Here is a 15,009-nt window from a genome sequence, read left to right on the forward strand (position 1 = left end):
AGAAATGTGGCACAACATCCCTTTCTCTGATATTCTCTGGATGACTTCCTGCCACTTAGCAGGGCAATTCCAGAATGCCAGAGCTTATCTTGGTTCACAGCTGGCTTTTAAGCATGGTTCCGGGGGCCAGGCATGCTTGTCTTTCAATGGATATCTGATAGTGGCGAGTTGTTCCGTTAACACTTTGGTAAGATGAGGAGAGAATTGAGTGTGAGAGACACCATAGGAGCTGGGTATGTAGTGAATGAGGCATGCTTGATAAGATATTCACTAGGCCTTGCACCAAGGATCCTTCCAAAACAGTTGACACAACTTGCATTTAGTCAGAAATACATAATGCAAGTTCTTTGTTGTCATCAGCTTCAAGAACTCCCTTCATAATAGGTCTGTGGATGTGCCAACATTACATGGATTCCCAGAAAGTAACTCTTCACCATGCTGTCAAGGTCAAATAGGAATGGATAGTAAAGAATGGTCTTGCCAGTAAAACTCACAAACAAAACCAGCCTCAATGAATGTTTTGTCTTCTAACAGTATGAACATATAGAGTTGGTAATCTACTCACTGTTTTTACGTTTGAATAAACATCTTATCTCTTTCCCGTTCATTCTGTTCAACGGGAACAGTTCAAAAGGTCTAAACTCAGTCAAACAGTTTTGCATGATTCTAGGATAATATCTGTACCATCCATGATTAATTAAAATTAAGGAAGGTTAAATTGTAATCCCAATGTTTTATTTTAATTAATTTGTTCTTTTTGTTTAATCATTTTTGACATGATTTTAATACGTTGATATAAATTGTGAAATGAAATCAATCAGCAACCTTTTTGTACAGAAATGCAAATATGGATCAAAGATGCAATGCAAAGAGGCCTGAGCTATTCATATTTATCTTCATTCAATCCTAAATTCTGGGATAGTGTTGGGAAGGTGCAATGCTTATAATATGTATTCCTGAATACTAAAGATCCTAAAGCAAGTGAGATAAAGCAATGATAACATCCTCACCACTTTCAATACTTCAAATTTAGAATGTGCTATGTGTGGCAAACAGTCTCCCTGGATCACACATTCAGCTAGAGTTCCAGCAGCTTGAGAATTCTGTATTGCTGCCAACTTTTTTTCCATGGTGCAGTTGGTGTTATGAGGATATTGGATCAGTTATATTTGGAATGGTTGTTACATTCAACTTTGAGCAACTATTTATAAGTCATCTGATAAGTTACACTCTTATTTCTGTTGACAACAACTAAGATTTAATTAATATATTTCCATACTCTTTCAGTTACTATAAGCTTGTGTTACTCTTTTGATAACCCTTAACATGTGTCAGATATGAGGTACATCTGTGACATGGTAAGTGTATTCTTTATTCGGAACTTAGTGTAAACATATAGCAAAAGGAATATAATATTGAATTTTTCATTGCTGGTCTTATTTACACTTATGCCAAGAAAACCTCTGTGTGAAATGTAAAACACAGAGTGAATGCTTACAAGCTGATACATTTTATGAGAGTATCCGATGCAAGAAAATAATGAGGTGAACATTTACTGATGTTATACAAAATCATAGAAAAGATAGGACAGACATTATTTTATTTTGAGACTCCAGAAATGCTAATTGCTTATGAGTGAAAATGTCTAATCCTGAACAAAAACAGAAATTGCTGGAAAATTGCATCCTGTGCTGAAGAAGGATCACTTGACTCGAAACACTAACTCTGCTTTCTCTCCACAAGTGCTGCCAGACCGGAGGAGTTTTCCCAGCAATTTCTGTTTTTGTTTCTGATTTGCAGCATCCACAGTTCTTCAGTTTTTTTGTTATTTAGAGTCAAATCCAAGCTTCACACCAAATTCATGAGTGTCAGCTATGGCTCAGCTAGTAGCTCTCACTTTTCCATTAAAAGATTGTGAGTTTCAGTCTCACCTCAGAAAATCTAATCTGGTATTGCAGTGCAATACTGGAAGAATGCTGCACTGTTGGAGGTCTGTCTTTCAGGTAAATGTTAAACTGAGTATCCTTTTGCCCTCTGATGAATGCAAAAGATACCATGGTTTAAGAAGAAAGCAACTACCTTTGGTGTCATGACTAACATATTAAAAGATTTGAAGTGGTAAGAAGATGTTTCTAGATTAGATTAGATTCCCTACAGTATGGAAACAGGCCCTTTGGCCCAACAAGTCCACAGTGACCCTCCGAAGAGTAACCCACCCAGACCCATTCCCCTACCCTATATTTGCCCCTGACTAATGCACTTAACACTATGGGCAATTTAGCCTTAACTTGCATGTGATTACTTGCTAGTGATATCAGAACCAGGAGTCAGAAATATGGAAACAAACACAGAAAATGCTGGAGAAAATCAGCAGGTCTGGCAGCATCTGTGGAGAGAGAAAAACAGTTATATAAATCCGGCATGACTCTCCTTCAGAACTGCTCCTTAACATCTGAAAAAAAGAGAAAAAGTTTCTTGTCAAAGTTCAGAACCCCTGAACTCTGAAGAAGACTCAACTTGAAAAGTTAACTCTGTTTCTCTCTCCACTGATGCGACCAGACCTGCTGTGTTGCTCCAGCATTCTGTGCCTTAGTTTCCAATTTCCACAATATTTTGCTTTTATTCTAGACGTAAACAATAGGCATTAACTGATCCAATAGGGAATGCGGGAGAACTTTAACTAAGGGAGAATATAGAACTTGTTGAGGTGACTAGCAGATGTTTTCAAAGGGAAAATAGATAAACACACATGGAAGAGTGGAATATAAGGATGTATTAATGAGTTAAATGATGAAGGTGGGAAGAGATTTGTGTGGGGCATAAACATGAGCATGGATATTTTTATGCAGAAAATGGTGTGAAAGCCAACCCCAATTCATCTCCATTGCAGCCGCATACTGTTTTAAAAAAGTTTACTCTCAAGCCAAGTTGATCACCAAAGTCTGGGTGCCTCCATTTTAACTGAATTTTTATTTTTAACACCTAGACTTGGATTCCAAAGCTTTAAAATGTGTTGCTGGAAAAGCGCAGCAGGTCAGGCAGCATCAAAGGAACAGGAGAATCGACGTTTCGGGCATAAGCCCTTCCTGAAGAAGGGCTTATGCCTGTAACGTCGATTCTCCTGTTCCTTTGATGCTATCTGACCTGCTGCGCTTTTCCAGCAACACATTTTTAAGCTCTGATCTCCAGCATCTGCAGTCCCCACTTTCTCCTACTGGATTCCAAAGCCTCAGGAACGTTGAATCAGAATGGCCAAATCATCAAGTAAAGCCTTCATTTCATTTTTTTGTGGGCCAGGACTCCCTGACGTACCAAGGTAGCTTTTAAAATCCCTGTAATGGGATTCCTCCTATCAATGAATTCTCTCCATTAACCAACCCCAATGTGCAATGTCACACCTTGCATTATCAGGCTTCTCCCACAATATCTCGTTTTCTCCACCATTACCATCTCAATACCCAATTTACCTCTCTGATGAATTCTAACTCCCCCACTCCCCAAACCCCTTTGTGTCAACACTCACTCCAAGACTGTTTCCCTTTCTGATGGAGAGCCATCCTGCCAATCTGACTATCAGGTGGGAAATTGATTGAAACAATTTATAAGCAGTCTTGCCATTACATTTGACAAGACTGAGAGCTATATCTGGGTTTTCTGTCCCATATTGTTCTTTCTTGCACTTTTAAAAGCCCCATGCTATTTTTGGGCCCATTAAGTTATTTAACTCAGTTTGCATGTTAGCACTCCATTCTCCATTGAATTTTAATTGAATTTGTTTCTTTCAGAACTTTAATAGACTTACAGTCTGTAAAGATTTGTTCTGAAACAAATTATGTCATGTGCTTTATGACAGCTTTAAGAAAATGCTTTCATTTGAAAGGTTATTGATTTCCAAGAATATACCCTGCTATGATTACTCATCTCCAATCACTCAACTAATTTATTAGATTAAGTGGGTATGATATTAAGCAGGCATTAGAAAAACAAACATGCACTTGAAACAGAATTAAAAAGGACATCAAAGAAAATGATGAGATGCAGATGTACTGTAAAAGGTAAAGCATAGAAAAGAGAATGAGTGTACCAGGAAAACAGATGTAAAGGATTAGACAAACTGTCAGTTATTCTGATGCTAATAGTTTCTTGGGGTTAATGGGAGGTTTGTTTGTGTGTAGGATATATATGACTAGAATAAGCTTTTTTTTATTAGTTCTAATTTAAAATGTAACATACACAATAATCAGGAGTTCATCATTTGAATCGTTGTGAGTAGAAAAATAAAGCTTCCTTCCCATTTATTCTTTTAAACAGTTTTGCTGAGGAAAGAGCAATAAATTTGTAAAAAATGTGTAATTTATGTGTGCGTGAATACAACATATGCCAGGTAAATGTGAATAAACAAATATTTTTTAAATAAATTATTTATTAGAAGTGTGAAGCCTGTAAAAATCTATCATTGTACAATTAAAAGCTGATTAACAATTATAAACTGTTAACTATGTGATCATAACCTCACCATACGTTGATCACAGTCCCACAATCAATCCCACATGAACACATCATTTTATTGTTTCACTTTTCCCATATTCCACATATTTTAACATTTCTTTATTTCAAATCATTCTCCTCACTTTTACATGTGGCTTCCATTTTTTTTAATGATCTGGGTCGAAATGCTGGAAATCCTTTCCTAACAGGACTGTGAGTGTACCTAATCCACACTCTCTCATGAACTGCAGCGGTTCAAGAAGGTAACTCACCTTCACCTTCTCAATGGTAAGTAGGGATGGGGAATTAATGCTGCACAGTCAGGAGACTCTAGTTGGCAAATGTACCATTCCTCTGTTTTTACTTTAAAAAGCTATGATTTATTGCTTTGTGATTAGGACTCAAGCTATTCAGTCTCTCTGTGTATTGCAACTGAAATCTTCTCCTCCCCTTCATACAGACCTAAGTGCCAATGAGCGAGATCTGATAAGGTCTGGTCTCATTCAAGCCAAATTTTGTGCTAAGGCTTAGCATTTTCAGTCCTGATCATCTTTTCCCAATACTCTTGGTGGGTTTTGGAAATTAATCTGAAAGATTTAATGCACTTATAAACAGGTTTATAAAATCACGAGGGGCAGGGATAAAGTGAATAGCCATGGTTATTTTCCTAAGATGGGGGATCCAAAACCTGAGGCCATAGTTTGATGGTTAGAGGGGAAAGATTGAAAAAAAGAGCTGAGGGGTAACATTTTCATGCAGAGGGTGGTGCATGTATGGAACGAGCTACTAGAGGAAGTGGTGAAGCGGTAGTAAAATTATACCATTTAAAAGGCATCAGGATAGCTATATGAATAGGAAGGGTTTGGAGAGAAATGGGCCAAATGCTGGCAAATGGGTCTAAATCAGATTGGGATGTCTGGTCTGGGTGGATGAGTTCGGCCAAAGGTTTGTTTCCATGCCGAATGACTCTATGACCCTGTGATTCTATCTCAGAGCAAGTTAGAAAGGCATTGTGGGCAAAAAAAAAGGGAAAAGGAGAGGACGGGGCATCAGTTGATGAAAGGAGAGCCACAAATCATGTTTTTTTTTCTTACTAACAATTAGAAGAGATATTTATGGACATTTAACGCTCTTCTTCATGTGTGGAATCCATCTGGTAGAGAGGAAACAAGCAGAGAGTGAAGGAAAAAACCCTACAAATCAGGGAAAGGAATAGTTGGTGAAGTATTCTGATGGTGAATTGACTCCTGGTTTTAACTAATTAGGTATGAATTGATATCAGCTCATCTAGTGGGACTGTCATACTGCAGCACTGATTTGTATAACTTAGAAAAACTGATTTGGGCTTTGTTTCATGAAAATCTCTTACCATCATGATCTCAATATATTAACAAGCTGCAAAAAACTTGGAAACTTCTGAGTTTACAAAATAGATGACTTTACACAGATTATATAAAATGAAACCAATTACATTAAATTTAAAGGAGCAAGAAATGGCTTTGTTTAATTAACTTGTATGGGACTGTAGCCTAAACATTTGGCAGAGTTGTTTATTATACTCAAAGGGATAGGATTAAAAACATTTGCAGTGATTGGAATGAGATCAGCCAGGTGGACCTCACAAAATGAGTTCCCTGATTGGGGCTGTTAACCTGCTCTAATCAGGGAGCCCTGGCTGACAGATTCTGCCAGCGGTTTTGGTCACTCTGAGACCTGGCCCTGAGGAAGCTGGGTCAGTGTCATACACTATGCATGTGTAAATAAAAGATATCGGTGTTTATGGAGTTATTTCAACGTTTTTATCCTTTATCCAGAACAATGGTTTCTAAGTTCTGTCCTCACCCCATAATACACTCCTTTGAAGATGGAGGTTAGGACTGTTGAAAGAAATGATCTCTTGATGGCCATTCACCTGCCTCTCAGACTACAAGAAACAATAAATTTATTGTGCAGAAATAATTGGGGAAATATTTGTTCAGAATTCCACTACTCAAATAAATGACATTCAATATCTTTTGGAAAGATTTATGAGAGTTTTGTCAATAGCAGAGAAGTGTGTGCAATAGGGAGTGTCCCTAAATCTGAGGCCAAATTAACCTCCAGTTCAAGGGCCACTTTAGGACCTGATGACAAGGGGAGAAGCATTCACAACATGACTAAGCGGACACGAATGACTGGCAATAAGAACTGAAGCGATTCCTTGTCAATTACATGATGAAAGTAGATTTGGAGCCTGTATTATCATTGTCCATTGGCACAGAATTCAAACCCTTTAGAGTTTAGTTAGATTAGGGAGCCAGCCCTCTTGCTCTACTCATGTTGGAGGTCATGATGAAATTGGGTTAGACTTATCTTCAGACAGGGACCTCAAGAGGATTTCAATGAGAAGAAGGACATACAGTATGTAGGTAGCCTAGATAACCAGCCCAATGTTTCAGCATCTAAAAGCATTCCTCTCCATTGTAGATTTTATAACTCTATTGCCCAGGCCCACACTTCTAGAGATTCATTGATTGACTACTTCTCAGTGACCATCAAACAATGAATGGCTAGATGTTTACTGACATGGATCGATCGACAGAGGTTGGTAATGAATTGGCAGCAGAACTATCCTGAGCCTTGCCTGTTTCTCTTTTATATGCTGCTCTTTGCTGACATAATTCATAAATACCATGTTAGTTTTCAACAATATACAGTGTACACCCATCTCTACCTCAGCACACTGCTCTCAACTCTTCCTCTATGGCTGAAGTATCAGGTTCTTATCTGATAGAATGCACTGGTTGAGCAGAAATTACCTCCAATTTCATATCAGGAAGGGTGGAGTCGATGGAGGGAATTTTAAGGAGACGGTGGGTTACTCTGCCCCCAGCTGGGGACACAGCGAAAGACCTTGCTGCCTCCTTGGGAATTATAATGTGTCAATTAGGCAGTTGAGAGGTAAGTGGCAGGTATCCCAAGGGACAAAACCCTGGGAGTGGAATGCCCCGCCAGACAAGAACCTATCATAGGATGGCAGCAGTGACACCTCCTGACAACAAAGGCCCAGGATCGTGGAGCTACCCTGTGCAAAGGTAGGTAATGGGTTAGAGGACCCTGAGGGTTGGAGAATGGGCTGTAAGAAGGAGTTAGAGCGACGGCATGTGGGTGGTTTAAGTAGTTCTCCCCCACTTCCTGATGCCCAGTACCTCAGTCAGGCACCCTCACCCTGGGAAACATAAAGAAAACCATGCAGATTTGTATGTAATACTCCCTATTGTGTGACAGGTCCATCCATTACTGTGTTAATACCAATGCCAGTGTGAAGAATCTCTTAATTGAGCATTAATTCAGTTGTATGAACATCAGTGGGTTTTAGGTTGGGGAAATTGTCCATTCATTCGTCTTTTCATCAAAGATTTAATCAGGGTGTAGATGGGTAGGTTGTAGGGTCCCTGCTAATTGCCATTCAGCCTGATGGAATATCCTCACCACCTCCAAACCTGGCACTGGGGAGAAGGTAGAATGCTCTCTGTTATTTTCTGATCCCATTCTAAACTCCCTCTCCCTGGTAACCATCTGAGGTTAAACAAGCCTGATCTGTGGTGTTACCTTTTATAGTCTCCCCTGTAGTAAGTCCCTCATTCAAAGGCTCTTAGTGCCTGGCTACAGAACTACTCAGGATGTGAGAAGAGGGGGGATCGTGGGAGTTCTGCAGAGTCCAAACCTTGCTGATGAACCCTCACCCCCGCATCTCCATCACTCAACACTTTGGCTTGAGTTGCTGTACAAGTCTGGGCCTGCAGTGGGTATGAATCTGGCAGCAGGCCTCCACCTCCTCTGTCTGAGATGAGCTTCCAAACTATATATTTATGTGATCATTCCCAAATCTGTAACATTGCCTGACTTCAAAATTGTCGCAGCTCATCTGTTGATGCTGGAACTCTTGTTGATACCTTTGTGCTCTTTAAACTCGGACAATCCAATGAACTCCGGGCTGATCTCCTATATTCTACCAACTTTCAGGAGACTTAAAACTCTTCTTCTCATGTTGTCACTTGTACCAAGATATGATCATCTGCATGCTTGCTAGAATAAATTGATACCCAGCCAACAAATGTCTTGATTTTAAATATTTTCGTCCTTGTTTTCAAATTCCTCCATGATCTGCCCCCCCCGTAATCTCTTTAGTCCCATTACCTTGTGAGATATCTGTGCTCATGTAATTCAGGCTTTTTCTGCATCCTTGACTTAAATCTGTGCATATAGCAGCACCTTCTTTTGACTACATCCCAAGCTCTGAGATATACTCACCAACTCTTTCTACCTCCATACTTCATTTTCCTCCTTTGAAACCCTCCTTAAAAGCCACCTCTTTGACTAACCTTTAGGTCATCTAATGTCTCCTTATATGTCCCTTATTATACATTGTTTTAAAATGCTTCAGGTATTTCTGAAGAAAAGAACCCAGTCTATTCAATCATTGCTGATAGATGTAAGTTTTTTTATTCTGGTATGATTGCTATAATCAAATATAAAGTACAAAAAATTTCCTCTCTTTAAATGGGAGTGGCTTGTTTGATCTATTCTACATAGTACTCTCCTGTAGTTCAGTGATTTATGATCAAAGCCAATTTGGAAAAATAGGATAATGATTTGTTTTCTGAAAGCAATGATGAAAAACACATTTAAGTACAATTCATCATAATGCTGTGTTTTCACTTCCAGAAATTTGGTTTGAATCTACTTGAATCTATCATAGACTGGTAGGTAGACAACACAACCGGTTTGAATGCAGCCAGCTCTATTGATCTCTTGGCATTGTATAGGCCTGAGGAGATCAAGGTCTTTTCTGTTAGCTGTCAAAGTGTCATTCATAAAGTAACCATAATTTGGTGCTAATTTTTACTTGTCAAATAACTACACTGCAAAAGGCTTTTAAGAAGGAAGCTAATGAAAATAAAGTCCTACCATGGATAATTCGATTGCCTGCACATAGCAAAAGCTGGTGGCATTAGTGCAATAGGAAGTTTAAGAAGAAAATAATTTATATCAAAGATTTTTGATTGACAGTGAGTATACTTTGGGGAATAGAAGTCACCAAATAGAAGTCAGGGTGATAGTCAGTTTTTTATAGATCCACATGAACGACAGAAAGAACAATTCGAGTGTATGAGACAGGTGGAATTTGTATTGATCCACAGCATTTTTAATCAGTTTTCGTGCGAACTATTTTCCGGGTGCTACAAATCTTTTGAATTCCAAAATAGAGTCTGCAGTATATACCGTAATAGTGGAATTATTTGGTGAGGGTATTAGGATGTAAGTGATACATGGTTGCTGATTGTGGATAGAGCCAAAAAGATATGATAGCTATCAGTGTACATCATTGATTTAACACCATTTTGACACCGATTGAACACTGCCATCGAAGAGACAAATGCTCCAGCTAATGTTATCTTTTAAACACATATGTATTGGAAGAAATGAATCCCTGCCAATGCTATTGAATCCATTGAAAGACACACAGCAATGCAAAATGTGTTCAGGCTGAGCTGCTGAGAGAATGCATCCTCCGCAAAATGGTTCTGGAAGAGTATTTTTGTCTTACAAAGCATGTTTCAAGTTTATGATAGCCTACTGTACAATGTTGCAAGGCAACATATGGTGAATAATTGAGCAGGAGCATGCGGAGGAGAAAAAAGATGAAAGGAGTAAAAAAAATAAAAGCTCCTTTCTAGCCAGACTGTTTGGGAAGAACTCAGCTGAGTATGAAAGTACTAATAACCATAACCCCATTAATAGTTCCACACCTTTTCTCGCCTCTATTGCCAAACATCATTAATTCACTTGGCCACAATAGAAAAATACAATTGACCACAAATTTAACATTGTATGTTAAATTTAAAAATTCAATCATGCTAAATTGCAGACCAGGGTCAACCATTCAATGTTTCCTCTTATTGTCTGTGTTCACTGTATGTGTGCTGGTCTTAATGCTCTTGTTCAGTGGCTGTAGTATGCTGCTGGAAGGCCTAGTGGTTTTCAACAGCTTGTGTGATGGGAGTTGGGAGAATGCGGGCTACTGCACATACCTGTGTACAGGAACCTCAAGCAGTCGTGGCCTTCGAAGACTTTGGACTACACATCTCTGCAAGGATGGCTACTATCTGAGCTGGCTGTCAGGCAGTGACAAACCATGAGCAAGGCAGAACAAGAAGTCCTTTAGCAAATGACTGCTCCTCTGGAGAAAAACTTCTGCCATTCCAATAATCTGTGAAGAACGGATGGCTTGCTTGACGACTGAGGGAATTTGCAGGCCCCTTTACAGTCCTGATGACAGCAGTTTCAACCTACATGGTAACAAGCTGAGATTTCATAACATCAACTCGAGCATCTAGTATGGCACTGAGATGTAGGCTGGCTTCTGCTTGCACCTCAACGGAAGATGAAAGAATGGCAATCAGGCACGACATCATGGTTAGGTCCACAGTAGCACTAAATGGAGCTGACCATCATCCCAGAATTGAAAACATGAATATTCAGTTTAAAGATCTATGTTATGTTGGTGCGGGATTGCTTCATTTCTTTTGGTGGTGACCACCACTTGGAAATTCCAATTCACTAAACATTTTGATGTGCACACTCATCAAAGAGTGCCCATTGAAAGTTTCAATCAAGTTCTATGCAAAAGAACACACATGCGACCTCAACCTATGCTGAGCAGGCATTTGTCATATCCCTGCTTCCTACACAAGCTGCAGTCCACTTAATCCCAGTGTCTCAGCATATACAGATTTTACCAGTAATCTATCCTCTAATGCAGCTTAATATCACCATCTAAACACATGGGTACAGGCGTGGAGTCAAGTGAAAGCTAGTTGTGCAGCTTAGTTTAAAAAGCTACTCAGACATTAGAATTTAAGGCCTTTTTTCAATGTATGTAGCCAATCAGCTGTGTGGTTGACCCAGGTTGCGTTAGCAATTATGGACATAAGCAGGCTGCATGATACTTTCTATGAGGATTTCCAAGGTCTTTTGAATTGAGCTCCCTTAAGACTATCATCAATAAAGTTCACCATATTGACTGCTATAGACAATCAGTTACCTGTGGTCCCTAGTCCCAGATGGCATTATGTTTAAAGCTGTGAAGAGCATACCAATTTATCAGAACATCCACAGCATGGTGTGAATCAAGTTTCTGAAGTTATATTTCAGTCCTGAAACATTTTTCCTGTTAGGACCAGTTTACCAGTGTGCATTCTTTTGGTAAAGGAAGTGATATGAGTTGTGATTGTTTTAATTTTCATATTCTCATATGATCTTCTGCATCCTACAATGAACTCTCTCAAAAGTGCAAAATGCTTGGACAACTTGAAAGGAAAGTAAATCCAGAAGATTTCTCTTCTTCTAGTTCAGAAAATTTCAGCTCACCACTTGTCTTCTCAAAGGGGCAATAAATACAGTCGAGCTAGTGACACCAACTTTCCATGTGTTAAAAAAAATAGCAGTTGTATGAGAAACACAAACGGAATTTCCTCAACTGTTAGAATTTTGGGCTCACTAAATTGATGAAAGCTCCAATAATATAAGTTTTCAACACTGCCAATATAGCGCGGATTTTCTACCAACGATCCTTGATTTTGGTATTCATCAAACTACGGGTAACAAAATTGGAAAGAATACTCTCACAACATATGTGGCAGAAAATAGACTTAGTCTTCATTAAACAATAGAATTCATTATATATTACTTAATAGCTAGTTACTCTTCATTTAAAATACATGATTGTCTTTTGGCTGTACTTCAGGGTAAGTATGTATTACTAATTTAGTTACATGCTGTTGCACTAAGAACAGTCATGAAGGACCAGTTAAAACACATGGTGAACTTATACAGCACAAGTTAACTCCTGCCAGAAACATTCTTTTACAGATATTTTCTAATCAGCTGGTAGTGTGAGGTTATTACACATCTCTTGGGAAGGTGGGACTTGAATCAGAGTTGGGACACTACCACCAACACTGAGCCACATGAGTGATTGATGTTCTTTTATATCCTGAATTTATCTTGTGAACATAGTCAGGTACTAACTGTCTTATAGAATGGATTAAAGTTTAAGAGTCATAGAGTCATAGAGATGTACAGCATGGAAACAGACCCTTCGGTCCAAACCGTCCATGCCGACCAGATATCCCAACCCAATCTAGTCCCACCTGCCAGCACCCGGCCCATATCCCTCCAAACCCTTCCAATTCATATACCCATCCAAATGCCTCTTAAATGTTGCAATTGATCTGGCAGCTCATTCCATACACTCACCACCCTCTGCGGGAAAAAGTCGCCCCTTAGGTCTCTTTTATATCTTTCCCCCTCACCCTATACCTATGCCCTCTAGTTCTAGACTCCCCGACCACAGGGAAAAGACTTCGCCTATTTATCCTATCCATGCCCCTCATAATTTTGTAAACCTCTATAAGATCACCCCTCAGCCTCCGATGCTCCAGGGAAAAAGGCCCCAGCCTGTTCATCCTCTTCCTATAGCTCAAATCCTCCAACCTTGGCAACATCCTTGTACATCTTTTCTGAACCCTTTCAAGTTTCACAACATCTTAATATTTTACTAATGACAGAATTAAAACCTCACAGGTCTGAATCAAATATAATGTGAAGGTCCCTCAATGAGGTCTCACCAATGTGTCTTAGTCTTGACTACAGAGCACCATCCATGTGCAGGCAGATGTGCAGACAGATGGGATTAGTTTAAAATAGTATTGAACAGACATGAGCTAAAGGGCCTTAACCTGTACTGTGCTGGTCTATGTTTGAAGGTCTTTCTTCAACCTTACAAAGGCCTTTGATACTATCAATCGGGAATTATTATGGAGTGCTGTTCTCTGCTTTGGTTGCACCATGAAGTTTGTCACCATCCTTTGCCTGCTTCATGATGATATGGAAGTCACGGTAATGTCAAATAGTTCCACCACTGCTGATTAAGTCTGTGACGATGGTGGCGTACTCGTCCAAGGTACCTGCGGACTGTTTGAACATGGCCCAATAAGCCGATTCCAGACAGCACCGGAGTTGATCCTCTGCCTGCTCCAACCAGCACTGGACCTCTATCTGCGAGGGGGTCTCCTGCTTGAGCTTTTGCCTGTAAGCCGGAAGAAGAAACATGGCATTGTGGTCAGAGTTCCCAAAATAAGGGCGGGGGATGGAGTGGGAGGCATCTTTCACAGTGGTGTAGCAGTGGTCTAAAACGTTCGGGCCCCTGGTGAGGCAGGTAATGTTCTGGTGGTACTTGGGAAACACCTTTCTTAGATTGGCTTGTTTGAAGTCACCAATCACAATAAACAGTACCTCAGGGTGTTCTGTCTCCAGGGTGTTAGTGAATACAGCACATCCAGAGCTTCTTCAACCTTTGCTTGTGGCAGTACGTACACAGCAGTTAGTATAAGCAGGAAATTCCCATGGAAGATAGAAGGGGTGGCATTTGCTGGTAAGGAATTCAAGGCTTGGAGAGCAATGGCTGCCCAGGGTTGCAATATCCATGCACCACAAATTGTTGATTAAAAAGCAAACCCCTCCACTCTTTGTCTTACCTGAGGATGCTGTGCGGTCCATACGATGGATAGAAAAACCATCAGCCTGAAGTGTGCAGTTGGGAATGGATGGGTTGAGCCAGGTTTCTATGAAGCAGAGTGTGCAGCAGTCCCACAGTTCATGTTGGAGGCTGAGATGTGATCTAAGTTCATCCATCTTGTTCTCCAGAGATGGTACATTGGCTAGGAATAAGGTAGGAAGTGGGGGAGGGGGTTGGTCTTAGAGATTGTTATCCACATCCAATACCTCAGGAGAGTCTATTGGCTAAAGCAGATATTGATGGAGAGTTGCAGTGCTGCCTCCAGTGTACTAACGTAGCCTTGGGTTGCCTAAGGAAAAGGGTGTTCGAGGACAGCAACGTCAGATCCAACACCAAGCCCATGGTACACAGAGTTGTGGTGGTTCCCACACTCCTATATGGCTCTGAGACATGGACTGTCTGCAGCAGGTAATTCAAGGCACTGGAACAGTACCACCAATGCTGCCTGCACAAGATTCTGCAAATCCACTGGGAATAAAGATGCAATACCACCGTCGATTCTCCTGCTCCTCAGATGCTGCCTGATCTGCTGTGCTTTTCCAGCGCCACACTTTTCAACTCAGTAGCTATATCCAGAATGAAGGTACAATACGTTTTACACTATGTGGTTTTTCCTGTCAAGAGGATTATCCGTATCTAACCAGGGCAGCTCAGGATGAGCTTTTCACCTAGAAGACTCACGCACACACATCTGAAATTATTTCTATACATTCATACAAGGACAGAACATAGATGTTATTAAAATTCATCTGATAACATTTAAGAATTAATTATACCAATCTGTGCTTTCAAGATCACAAAGTCCTTTGCCAGGTCACAACAACACTTGATGTCAGATGATGCTGTCATGATGGTTGTTTGTGGTAAGTTTTTAATTTACAGGGCACCACAATCACAGT

General features: G+C 40.0%; 1 long non-coding RNA gene across 1 annotated transcript in view; it reads left to right on the forward strand.

Annotated features, from left to right (window-relative positions):
- Positions 1 to 1,286: 1,286 nt before the first annotated feature.
- The window catches only part of LOC122555559, a 78,239-nt gene continuing 64,516 nt past the window's right edge, over positions 1,287 to 15,009 (forward strand). The window contains exon 1 of the long non-coding RNA XR_006313301.1: positions 1,287 to 1,358. This is a non-coding gene — a long non-coding RNA (uncharacterized LOC122555559). The remainder of the gene's footprint in view (positions 1,359 to 15,009) is intronic.

The sequence above is a fragment of the Chiloscyllium plagiosum genome, chromosome 12 (assembly GCF_004010195.1).
Source record: "Chiloscyllium plagiosum isolate BGI_BamShark_2017 chromosome 12, ASM401019v2, whole genome shotgun sequence".
In the NCBI taxonomy this organism is placed as follows: domain Eukaryota; kingdom Metazoa; phylum Chordata; class Chondrichthyes; order Orectolobiformes; family Hemiscylliidae; genus Chiloscyllium; species Chiloscyllium plagiosum.